The sequence below is a fragment of the Macaca thibetana genome, chromosome 11 (genome assembly GCF_024542745.1).
Source record: "Macaca thibetana thibetana isolate TM-01 chromosome 11, ASM2454274v1, whole genome shotgun sequence".
NCBI lineage: Eukaryota > Metazoa > Chordata > Mammalia > Primates > Cercopithecidae > Macaca > Macaca thibetana.
Window position 1 is genome coordinate 70,803,392 of NC_065588.1, and position 13,209 is coordinate 70,816,600.

Here is a 13,209-nt window from a genome sequence, read left to right on the forward strand (position 1 = left end):
ACACTTTAAAAAACATAGGCGATTGGGAGGCCGAGGCGGGCAGTTCACGAGGTCAAGAGATCGAGACCATCCTGGCTAACACGGTGAAACCCCATCTCTACTAAAAATACAAAAAATTACCCAGGCGTGGTGGCAGGCGCCTGTGGTTCCAGCTACTTGGGAGGCTGAGGCAGGAGAACGGAATGAACCTGGGAGGCGGAGCTTGCAGTGAACCGAGATGGCGCCACTGCACTCCAGCCTGGGGACAGAGCCAGACTCCTTCTCAATAATAATAATAATAATAATAATAATAATAATACATAGGTAATATATACTATAACTTCTCCCCAAATTAGAGATAAGGGAACTAAAGGATTAACAGAGCAGTTAAGAAGTTTATTTAAAAATATAGCTCAAAAGTGATGATTTCTTTGGTCTACAAAGCAAGAGTATTGCATCTGCTGAGAAGAATAGATAAACAAAAGTTAGGATTGACCCCCTGAAAAATGGCGACAAATTCCTGAATAGTCACTGCAAGGCATATAATAAGGCAATAAGTCCTCTTGGATTTAGTAAAAGCTATGTCCTGCTGCTCCAATTTTCCACTGAAAAATTAGTAATTGGATGAAGAATTTTCAACAAAGATTAACGGGGTTCCTAAGTGCAGACCAAGCTGAGGTAACTTTTGTTTTATTCTGTTGGAGTTGATTGTTTTTGTGGAAATTCCAATGCCCCATGACTCTTTTGTTGTTATTTTTTACTCACATCTTAGCTAACGACCAGTCTCATAGGAAATTAAATCAGAGGTAACAATATGTTTAGTAATGATTTACTCTTGTTGATTAGTTGCTCAAATTGGTTATTACTTTTCATAATATTGAGAAAAATTTGATGGGAAAAGAAATTGTCATATTTAGACCTAAAACATTTATACCTTATTTGTGATATTTCGGTTCATGCCATCTCTGACTATCCATTCACCATTTTCAAGGATACTTGGAAGTTGAAAGTATTTACCATACATAAAATATATACATTCTGCTATTTTTAAGGTCAACAATATTTCTTTCTTCTAATTATTGTTAATATTTATTCATAACATTACTTATAAAAACATCTCTGGGGCAAATAAAATGGTAGTTACTGAAAGATAGTAAGCCCTTGGTTAGATCGTTTTGTTGCTCTACAAAAATCAGTAAAGACTCAGGAAAAAAGAATGTCTCTGACAGTGCAAATTCATACAGTGGCACATCGATTACTTGCAGGGTGGCAGTACATTTTGCTGAGAACAGATGACATCTGTAGAAAATCAAATAAGGCAAGACAACAACTTTGAAAGTGCCATTTGAATTTTCATCCGTTTCCTAATGTCATGTTTCTCAAATTGCCTCATGTTCTCATTCGTGCTCTTTTTACATTGCTATTTTGGAAATAGTAACCAAAAATTAAACTACATTTTGAAATGTTACCTCAATTGAGAAAAGAAATGGTCATTATCCTTATCACAAGCGCTGCTATTTATCAGTGCATTTGATTGTATAATGAGTCAGGCACTAAAGATAGGTATTTTCAAGGATATAAAAGTATCTTTGCTACTCCTGTAGAAAAAAGGGTTCTCTCTCATTTTCTGTGTTCTTGACATTCATGTACTCCATGAACCTTTTAAGTATGTGTGTGAATGGAATTGTATATGTGAATTTTTTGAGGGATAGAGGCTATATTATAGTAAGGTATTGTTTGTAAAATCAGCTAAGATTATTTGCTGCCTTTAAATACAATTACTTGCTCATCCTTCCATCTCCTTCCCCCTCTCCATAAGCAGGTTAAACTCCAGGTAAACTGTTAGTGGCTATGGGCCATCTCTTCACAAGAGAAACATGGAAACTCCAGATACGTTAGGCAAGAATTTAAGCTAGATTCCAGCATACGCTTCCTGATATTTGAAAACATGGGAAAGTATCTCCCACGCAGGGAGAATCTAGTTTTCATTTCACTGGATATTTCATTTGGGGCTGACTTTTACAAAATTCAGGTTTAGAAAAAGTAGCAACCATTCTCACAGTTCACATATTCTTGTGGAGTGTTATCGGGGGGAAAGGCAAATATTGGAAGTGGGAAGGAAAGAAAATAGAAAAAAACTATGTGTGTATTATACTTAAACTGGATCACTAGGGGAATAAATAATATAGGAAACATTTTTCTAAGACTAAATAATATAGATTTCTAAAACATTATGTTTGTTGATATACAATTTACACATAAAATAGTCATTCTTTTAAAGGGTACAGTTTGATGAATCTTGACTCATGTGTGTAGTAGTGTAACCATCAACACAATCAAGACACAGACATTTATTTACATCACCCCAAAACATCCCCTCATGCTCCCTGTCTCCCCATATCCAGACCCTGACAAATAGTGATTCACTTTCTGGATAATAATTTTGCCTTCTTAAAATATCATGGAAAGGGAAATATCTAGTTTCTAGTCATTTTCGTCTGGCTTCTAGCATTGTTAACACAATGCCTCTAAGAGTCACCACGATATAGCATGTATCAATAGTTCATTCCTTTTTATTGTTGCGTGTTAGGCTACTGTATAAATATACCACAATGTGTTTATCTGTTCACTTAGTTGTCTGGGGCAGTTATGAATAAAATTGCTATTACCCTCTGGGTATAAGTCTTTGAACATTTGTTTTGATTTCTCTTAGATACATAAAAGTAAAATTCTCAGTTCCTTGGTCTATGTTTAACTTTATAAGAAATTGTCAAACTCTTTTCCAAACTAGCTTTACCATTTTCCATTCCCAACAGCAATGTGTGAGGTTTCTAGTTGTTCCACGTCTTTCCTAGTAGTAAATGTTGTTAGGTAGTTATTTGTTTGTTTATTTCACCATGTTAATGGGCATGCAGTAGTAATTCATTGACATATTAATTTGCATTTCCATACAATCTAATGATATTAAGCATCTTTGTATTGTTTATTGACCATTCAACATACTTTTTGTGAAGTGTCTATTCAAACTGCTTGCTCACTATTATTTGAGTTTTCTTTTTACTGTTGTGTTGTTAAGAGTTATTTATATATTCTGGGTACAAATGTTTTATCAAATATTTATTTTATAAATATGTTTTTGCTATGTTGTGCAGAAACAAGTTTTAAAAAGAAGAAATGTATCAAGAATTCAATGTACTGAATTCCAAACTTGCTTCAAAACTAAAATATTCTAGAGGGTCTGATATTGATGTAAGTACAGACATATGGAACAACATATACAATTTTGTTCTAAATAGGCTAAATAGAACTAAATTAATAATTCAGAAATAGTCTCATTCATAGTCAGTTGATTTTCAACAAAATTGTCCAGGTATTTCAATGGCAATAGGACAGGCTTTTCAATGAATAGTTCTGGATAAACTTGGTATTTATATGGGAAAAAAAGTAAGCCAAACCTCATTCCACATACAAAAATTAACTTGAAACATATAAGCCCTGAACAATAAAACTTCTAAAAGAAAACAAAGGAGGTCAACTGACTATGAATGTCTGAGACTATTTCTAAATTATTAATGTAGTTCTGTGTAGTCTACTTAGAACAAAATTGTATATGTTGTTCCATATGTCCATACTTACATCAATATCAGACCCTCTAGAATATTTTAGTTTTACAGCAAGTTTGGAATCCAGTACATTGAATTCTTGATACATTTCTTCTTTTTAAAACTTGTTTCTGCAAAACATAGCAAACATTGTGACCTTAGATTAGGCAAAGACTTGTTAGAGAAGACACAAAAATGCATAGGCTATAATATAATTAAAACACTTTAAAAGCCCTTAACTCCAAAAAAAATATATAGTTGTTATGAAGATTAAATGAATTAAGATGTGTTTTGCATGTAGCATAAAACTTGGCACTGTATACATGATAGCTATTACTTAACAGCTATTACTGCTATAGGAAAGAAATTGGTGATCCAGGATTAAACATACTTGGGCTTTAATACAGTAAAGTAGGAATAGAGTAGGTGCCATTTTCTCTCTAATTTTCTTTTAGGTAAAATATGTCATGAAACATGGTTTATAATGCAAAATAGCAAACTTTTATTATTCACAAATAATGATTCATTAAATCATTTAATGTCCCCACTATGTGTAAGTCACTGTAAGTAAATGAAGACACAATTCCTATCCTAGAGATTTTCACAATATTTCACAAAATACTTAACATTATAACTTTTACATTTATAATAAAACAATCCATGCTTCATCTAATTATTTAATTTTTTTCTAAAAAGGGAGTATATTATATAATTTTGCAATGCTTCAACCATCAATAACAACATTTACACAGATCTAGGTGTCTCATAAGATAAATACTATTGAATAAACTTTATTATTTTCCTTTAATTTTCACACTTCAACTTTTGTCAGAATGTGCATTACTCTTGAGGTTTGTTCTATAGGCTAGACATAATGTGTTGTTAGGTTTTTATAAATTTGTAACTCCAAGAAGCCAATATCTTCCCATTTTTTTTCCAGAGAAAGGGTTTTACTCTGTCACCCAGGCTGGAGTGAGTGAGTGTGCAGTGGTAGAATCTCAGCTCACTGCAACCTCCACCTCCCAGGCTTAAGGGATCCACCGACCTCTGCCTCCCAAAACGCTGGGATTAGAAAGATGAGCCACTGGGCCCAGTAAAGACTTTTTTTTTTTTAACCTAGCTTTGAAACTGTAATTGTTTTACAGCCCAGATATTATTATCTTTAGGTTTTAGATGAGGTATTTTTAAAGATACACCACTTGACTCTATACCTAGGAATAAAAGTGGGCAGAAATTTCACTATACCCAGGTAATCTGGAGAAAAGAGTTGTGATGATCTTCCTTTTAAATTTTCCTTGTGACTAAAGTGGTCAAAGAGACAAAGGCAGTCAATCTAGGAAACAAAATCCTAGGCATAAATCTCTCCTTGTATTTTTTCCCAATTTGGTACAAGATCTCTTGTTACAACCCCAAGATGCCTAAGATCTAAGGTGGAGGAAGCTCTCTACTTCAGGCCTCAGGGAAAGCTCCCTGGTTTGCAGGTCCTTTTGCCCTCAATAAAAGAAAAAAGGCACTCCTACATAGTTAATCTTTGCCGACTTGGGTTGTATAGTAGGATTTGAGATGAAAGCCTTATTATATTTCTTAGTTTAGCTTTGCCAACTTTATGGGCTGAAGTGAAAGGTCAAATAAATGTTGGATTACATCCCTCTGTCTTTAGGTCCAATAGCACTTCAATCTTGCCACCTTTATTCCCAGCATTAGTGGTCTGATTTATGTATTTTCGTGTCTTTTTAAAATTACATACTTCACATGGGCAGGTGCTCTCTTAATTCTCCCAGAGACTTACCTAGAAATATACTCCTATGTTAAGTTCCATATATTCCCCAGCACTGTCTGATACCTAAGTATACCTTAACCTTGGGAAATTGAAATAGTGTTTATGAATAAACCTTGAGGCTTTTGAGCACATGGAGGTCCTGGAGAACGGGGGGGTCTTCAGTCCGGGGTGAAGGCTGAAGCAGCAACCAAAAGGTTAAGTACAAAGCTGTTTATAATCTCTCTTCACTGCACATTTCTAGCCAAAGGCAATGCAGCTAGAACACAGATTTAATAGAAAACTTCAGTGAAGCAGTGTCATAAGATGAAGGAAATATTGCTTCAGCAATAACATTCGTCACTAACTAATAATGTAGTCTCTGGCTTTCCTGTTACTCTTGTTGAAACTAAAGTGTATTTAAAAATTCATTACTTCCAGCTTTATTGACCCTGCATTTCTCATCTGTCCTTGTTTTTCAACCAGGCAGTCATCTCACTCATCCATTCAGCATATACAGGTTGAGTTTCAGGTGCTATATTTAGCATTTGGAATATTAAAACTAAAACAACCTCCCTTCAGTTACCTCCATTTGTCTCTAAAGTGATTGTTTAAACCATTGCTTTAGAGACAAGCAGATAGACAGACTGTTCCAAGTGTAAAAATAGTACAAAGTGGCTAGGAGGACAGAGGAGAGACAACCTAGAGACATTGAAATACAGGCATGAAAACCTATATCAAACAGTGCAAATTCGCATGTGAGATCTTTTCAAGACAGTCTTTGTTTAACCCTATATTCCTGAAGAGTTCTTGATTGTGTATTTGGAGACTCAATTTTTGTAGACTTTAAATTTGGAAGTTGTTGATGGGATAGTAAGAACTTTAATAGCTACTGCTTGGGAAAATTAAGAATATTCTTACATAGAGGATTTGCAATTACCAACTCAACTGCCCAATACTAAGTATTGAGGACAGTGATTAAACTTATAGGACTCTATCTCCTAACAAATAAATAATTTTAAGAATGAGAGCAATTGACAGAAGCTGTGAATATCAACATGACTAGTCAAAATAATTTATATTATTAATTTATATACAATAGAATTTTAATTTTATTCTTAGAAATGAAATACATACAATATAATGTAGCATTAGCTATAGAATGTATTTATGAATTTGCCCAAATCTAAATATTAAAAATGAATGAGATTATGATTAATGATGTAAAAATATCTCATAACTATAAAAAACTTTGAATGCAGTACATTAATACTCTCAAAAAGTTCTTCCTTATTGGCTAAATCAGTGCAGATTCAGAGGCATATTATTCTTAATGTGCTTTCTATGAAGCATGAGAACATACTACAAACATTGGGCATTCATGAAAATTACTAAATTTTCTGATGAATTAGTCAGCAATACTCATCCTCCTATGTATATTCTACCTTAATCAGTAATCCTAAGATGTGTTAAAACAATTTGAACATTCAGAAATGGAAATTTCTATACAGCCAAATTTCTACTTTTTAAAATCCGAACTTTTTCAGACAATAATATCGATATTGTTATTATTATTATTTTACAATAAAGTGTTTGGAACCAAACTATGCCATTTTTCTCAACTTAAAATTCTTCACACGACACTTCATTCTATAAAGAAGCAATCAAATAATATTCACAAATCGCACATTTAATCTATGTTTGTCGCTGTCCTATTAAAATTATCCATATTTTCTATTCTCAAAGAAACAAAGTCCCTGTTTTCTAAACTTGCTTTCAAGATCTTTATGATTTGAACCCAACCCCCTTTAAAAGCTTTATCTCTTATCACTACTCAGCATATCGTCCTCTTTCCAGAAACATTAAAAGTCTTCTTATTCCCCCACGAATATTCTCTACGATTTTTCCTCCTATAGTCTTGACTTTGTCTACTTTGAAGTATCCTCCTTATCAATCTATTAAAATTCTAGTTCCTTTTTAATCTAAAAAAAAAGATGTTTACTCCTCAATGCTTGTGTACCTATCTGCAGGCAGAAATCATCTTATGAAATATTTTAATATGCCCATTTTTACACATGGTTTAATATCCTACAAAGTTTGTAGTTCAATGAGAAGAGAAAATTTTTTTTTTCCAAATGTAGAAAATTAACTAAGTTTTTGAATGTTTGAATTACAATTTAGCAGGTCAGTTGAGTGAACTCTGGAGTCAAAATAAATAGGTTTTTACCTTGGCTTCATCCTTTCTAGCTGTATTTCCTTGGACATGTTATTTTACTTTGCTAGGCTCTAGCAGTCCAATTGAAATAGGTTTGATATCAATCCATACTTCACAGGGCTTTTAAAAAAAGTAAATTAGCGAATACACCTAGCGAATACACATGCTAGGTGTTACTACAGTGTTGACACATTGTAAACAATGAATGCAACTTATTGAGTAATTAAGTGGAAAATAACATACTGCTAAATGAGTTATCTTTGGGCATTTTTTAGGAGCTTTGTCTAAATTATTTTCTCAGATAGTCAATACCATTATGATATTATTAAACTAATTTTACAATAGGGTCAGTAAAAAGTCACCGTTATAAACTTTTGTAATAATTACAGTACTTAAACTATAAATTTTGTATCCATTTCAACAGATTGATTCTAAATCTTTACTCTAAAATGAGCCTGTAAATTTCCACCTTCCCAGCACTCTGCCAAAATAGCATTTGATCATTTAGGGTCAGCATTTGTAAGATTTCTGCCAATGAAATACAGTGACAATGTTGTGGATCCTTTAAATATCTGTGGCTGTTAAACTTTGCCCAATTGGTCCAATATTGCTGTCAACATAGGCAATAATATAAACGTTATCAAGAAAACAAATAGAATTAAAAGACAAAGGAGATACTATTCATGAAATAATTACAATTAATTCTTTACACAAATTAATAGCATACAAACTTAAAGTAAGATACTTAATCCTTCTCAGCTCAGTTGTAAATTGGTTGTTCTAAACTACATCTTTGCTTTCTTCATCTTATTAATTTCTCAAAAGCTATAATCAATTTACATTCAAAGTTTTAAAAACAGTATACTCGGGAGGCTGAGGCAGGAGAATCGCTTGAACCCAGGAGGTGGAGCTTGCGGTGAGCCAAGGTTGTGTCATTGCACTCCAGCCTGGGCAATAAGAGCGAAACTCCGTCTCAAAAAAAAAAAAAAAAAAAAAAAAAAAAAAAAAATTGCCTTTTAGTGACTTCTTGTAATCCTTAATCCTCCATCCATACTTTATGCACCTACACTTTGATAAGGATTACATCATTCAAGACAAAAAAAAAAAAAAAACACAGATTCCTTATTCACATTGAATTGCAATGAAATATACCTGAGTTAAGCAGAAGCTTTAAAAATAAGTTCCTAAGAAATTTGGTATTTACCTTCTACTGGAAGCTTGGTTTTTGGTTACTTGCATATTCAGTTAAACTTCAAAGGATGACAGAATATTCTTCATTAAATTATACTCTTCAAGATAGATATCATGACTGAGAAAATGTGCTTTTGAAAATGCTGTAGTGTTAGTGATTTTTTTTGTGTGTGTGAGTGAGTAATTATGTGTCACCATTTTGGTCACAAAGATAATTTTGCTTTCCACTTCTAGGTAGAATGCTAAGATACTGATTCATATCAACTTATTAAATTCCACAGAAGAGAAACTACCTTGTATTTCCAAAACAGAAAGAAGTTTCCTGTCTTCAAATGAGATTTCATGTTTCTCTTTAAAATTAGATTTTTAACTTAGAGTTGTGTTAAAGTTTCCCTAATAAAAGTTGTTTAATTAAAAATTTTTTTCTACTTTCTAATTATTTTTTAGACTTTTACTGAGCTTTCCCAAAAGATACCAAAAGATTGAATGCAGGACAATATATAGTAGCAGAGTTTCCTTACCTCTCTGGAGTGATGGGCTGTCAGGGCAATCTTGCACAGGGAAGTGTGTATGTGTGTGTGTGTGTGTGTGTGTCTTTTGGAGAAACAGAATTGGTACTGGAGAAGTGAGGCATTACTATAGAGATATCTGAAAATGTGAAAGTGCTTTTAGAATTGGATAACGGACGGAGGTCAAAATAATCTGGAGGCTTTAAAAGAAGAAAGGAAGATGAGAAAAATTTGGAACTTCCTAGAGACTTGTTGAATGGTTGTGACCAAAATGCTGATAGTGTTATGGACAGTGAAGTCCAGGCTAAGGTAGTCTCACATGGAAGTGAGTAACTTATTGTGAACTGGAGTAAAGGTCACTCTTGCTATGTTTTACCAAAGAGACTGATGGCATTGTGTCCCTAGTTTAGAGATCTGTGGAACTTTGAACCTGAGAGAGATGATTTAGGGTATCTGGTGGAAAAAATTTCTAAGCAGCAAAGCATTCAAGATGTGGCTGGCTGCTTCTAATAGCCTACACTCATTTGCATAAACAAAGAGATGACCTGAAACTAGAACTTATATTTAAAATGGAAGCAAATCATAAAAGTTTGGAAAATTTGCAGCCCAACCATGCAGTAGAAAAGAAAAACTCATTTTCTGAGAATTCAAGGCTGCAAAAATTTGCATAAGTAAAGAAGAACAGCTAAATGTTAATAGCCAAGACAATAGGGAAAATGCCTCCAGAGTATTTCAGAGACATTTGTGACACCCCTTCACAGGACTGGAGGCCCATGAGGGAAAAACGGTTTCATGGGCTAGGCCCGGCCCTTCTGCTCTGTGCAGCCTCAAGGCATGGCACCCTGCATCCCAGCTGCTCCAGCTGTGAATGAAATGTGCCAAGGTACAGCTTGGGCCATTGCTTCAGCAGGTGCTAGCCCCAGGCCTTGGTGGCTTCAATGTGATGTTGGGTCTATGAGTGCACAGAAGGCAAGAGTTGAGGTTTGGAAGCCTCCACCTAGATTTCAAAGGATGTATGAAAACGCCTGAATGTTCAAGCACTAGTCTACTTCAGGGATTGGGCTCTCATGGAGAACATCTACTAGGGCAGTGTGGAGGAAAAATATAGGGTTGAGCCCTCACACAGTGTCCTCACTGTGACACTACCTAGTGGAACTGTGAGAAGAGGGTCACTGTCCTGCAGACCCCAGAATGATAGATCCACTGACAGTTTGCACTGTGGACTTGGAAAAGTTATAGGCACTCAATACCAACCTGTGAAAGCAGCTGCAAGGGCACTACCCTGAAGAGCTACAGAGGTAGAGCTGCCCAAGGTGGTGGGAGCCCACTCCTTGCATCAACAAGCCCTGGATGTATGTATTAGTCAGGGTTCTCTAGAGAGACAGAACTAATAGGGTCGGTGTATATAGAAAGGGGAGTTTATTACGGAGTATTGACTCACACAATCACAACATGGGATACCACAATTGGCCATCTGCAAGCTGAAGAGCAAGGAAGCCAGTCTGAATCCCAAGGTTGAAGAACTTGGGGTCCAATGTTCAAGGGCACGAAGCATTCAGCACAGGAGAAAGTTGTAGACCAGAAGGGTAAACCAGCTAGTCTTTTCATGTTCTTCTGCCTGCTCTTATTCTGGCCATCCTTGGAGCTGATTAGATTGTGCTTACCCAGATTGAGGGTGGGTCTGCGTTTCCCAGTCCACTGACTCAAATGTTAATCTCCTTTGGCAACACCCTCACAGCCACAGTCAGGAACAATACTTGGCATGCTTTAAACCAACCAAATTGACACTCAGTATTAATCATCACAATGTGAGACATGGAATCAAAGGAGATTATTTTGGAGCTTTAAGAATTATAACTGCCCTGCTGGATTTAGACTTGCATAGGGTCTGTAGCCCCTTTGTTTTAGCCAATTTCTCCTTTTTGGAATGGGAACCTTTATCCAATGCCTCTACTCCCATTGTTTCTTGGAAGTAACTAACATGTTTTTGATTTTATAGACTCATAAGCAGAATGGACTTGCCCTGTCTCAGATGAAACTTTGGACTTGGACTTTTGAGTTAATGCTGGAATGAACTAAGACTTTAAGAGATTGTTGGGAAGGCATGATTGCATTTTGAAATGTGAGCAGTGCATGAGGTTTGGGTGTGGAGACAGAGCCAAACTGTATAAGAGACTGTGTTATTTTCAAGTTTGTAATAACTAGAAGGAGGAGTGCTGGGCATGTAATAAATGTACCTCAAATTTTAAAACGATGAACTACAAAAGTTGAGAATAAACTAATTGATATTTGCCAAAAGTTATCAAATATTTATCTGTAAGTCACAACTCCAACTAAAATGCAAATTATTATTATTCCATTTGATGGATTTTTTTTGAAGAATGAAGCAAATAGTAAGATTTTCATTAAAGATTTGATAAAACTAAACAACAGGATTTAAGGTATTTTAACCAAATAGCATGTAAATCAAAACATTAATGAAGTAATTCATTAACTGGTGTCATGCTTGAAATTACAAGGCATTTTTAGAAAGAACCATTCTCACCAAAAAAGTGAAAGAGTTGAACAAGGTAACAACAGCAACATCAGAAAACAGCAATCTAATGTTCCCTGAACTCCTAAGGGGGGGTAATGTTCAGCTTACACACTATGGATATTTGGAATGGTCTAGTGGATTGCTATAAGGCTATTCTCTTTTGTCATTTTCAACAACGAATAAATTCAACACAGTGTCGTCAATATCAGTACTAAAAACTTCCCTTATCAGCAAACTGATCTTGTTGCTATTGCTACTGCAATTTACCTTTTATGCCTCATTACTTTATTTAGAAAATGAACACATACCGTTTAACCTTTGGAGAAAGAGACTATGTCATTTCCAAATTTGTGATAGCTAGAAGGAGGGATGCTGAGCACATAATAAATGTACCTCAAACTTGAAAAATGTGGATACAAAAGTTGAGAATAAAGATAGGCATGAACTGAGACTCTAAGAGGAATGTCAAATTATTGGGATTGATGTAGCCGAAGAATACTCTGATAGCTCCCTTGAGTTCAGATTTTAGAGGTGTATATTTGAAATTATAGGTTAAGGACAAATAAACTAGAAAGAAAATATTATTTTAGTAAAATAAAAGCTGAATTGAAGAATAATCTTCAGCATTAAAATATTGCTTAAAATTAGACAGATTAGCCTAACAGTAAAATATATTACTTCTGGAGTCAACTTCCAGGGTTAGCATCTTAGCTTTTCCTCTTTTGGCACATAATCTTAAGAAAGTTAGCAAACTTCTCTGAGCCTATTTTGCTGATCTGCAAATCTGGGGCCAATACTACAACTTTTCCTTTAGCATTATTACGAAGATGATATGAGAAGTAAATGAATCATCAATCTTGCAAACAGTGCACAATAAATGTTATTACTGTTATATTTAAGAAAAACACTTTAACGTTTAATTTTTTTTAAAAAAAGGGGAATGCCATAGCTTGGTTAATAATGTCAAATAAATATCATACTATAAAAGTAAACAGGAAAGAAAGACTTATTAAAAGCTAATGTAATCAGAGAGAAAGGCTCAATTCAACTCCCCTGTAACTAAAGGAGGAAGAACATTTAAGTGGAAAAGTACTGCAAGACTTTAGCAGAGAGTGTGGTCAATGTAGTTAGGTCATCTGTGTTTGCCAATTGGCACTTATTGAAGTCAGTCTCGCCACAGAGACTGAAAGACAGAAGTCTAATATTTCTTCATGATTTAAAAGGGATGGCCTCCAGGTTCTTGAGAAAGACATTCCTGGCTTTCATAACCTACAAGTCACATTTAGCTGACATCCAAATTAACCTGTCTAGGGTTAGGTCTTGTCATTCATGGAAGTATCCTGTCTCCAAGTAAAGAATCTTATCATGAATTCCTCAAATTGTTGATGTACTGATTAATGTATGACCTACTGACACTGGAA

The 13,209-nt window shown here is 34.7% G+C and overlaps 1 protein-coding gene across 1 annotated transcript in view; it reads left to right on the forward strand.

The window, feature by feature from the left end:
- The first annotated feature begins 11,871 nt into the window (after nucleotides 1-11,871).
- The window catches only part of GLIPR1 (GLI pathogenesis related 1), an 897,418-nt gene continuing 896,080 nt past the window's right edge, over nucleotides 11,872-13,209 (forward strand). The window contains exon 1 of the mRNA XM_050749465.1: nucleotides 11,872-11,881. The gene's annotated coding sequence lies outside the window, so the exon portion shown is untranslated. The remainder of the gene's footprint in view (nucleotides 11,882-13,209) is intronic.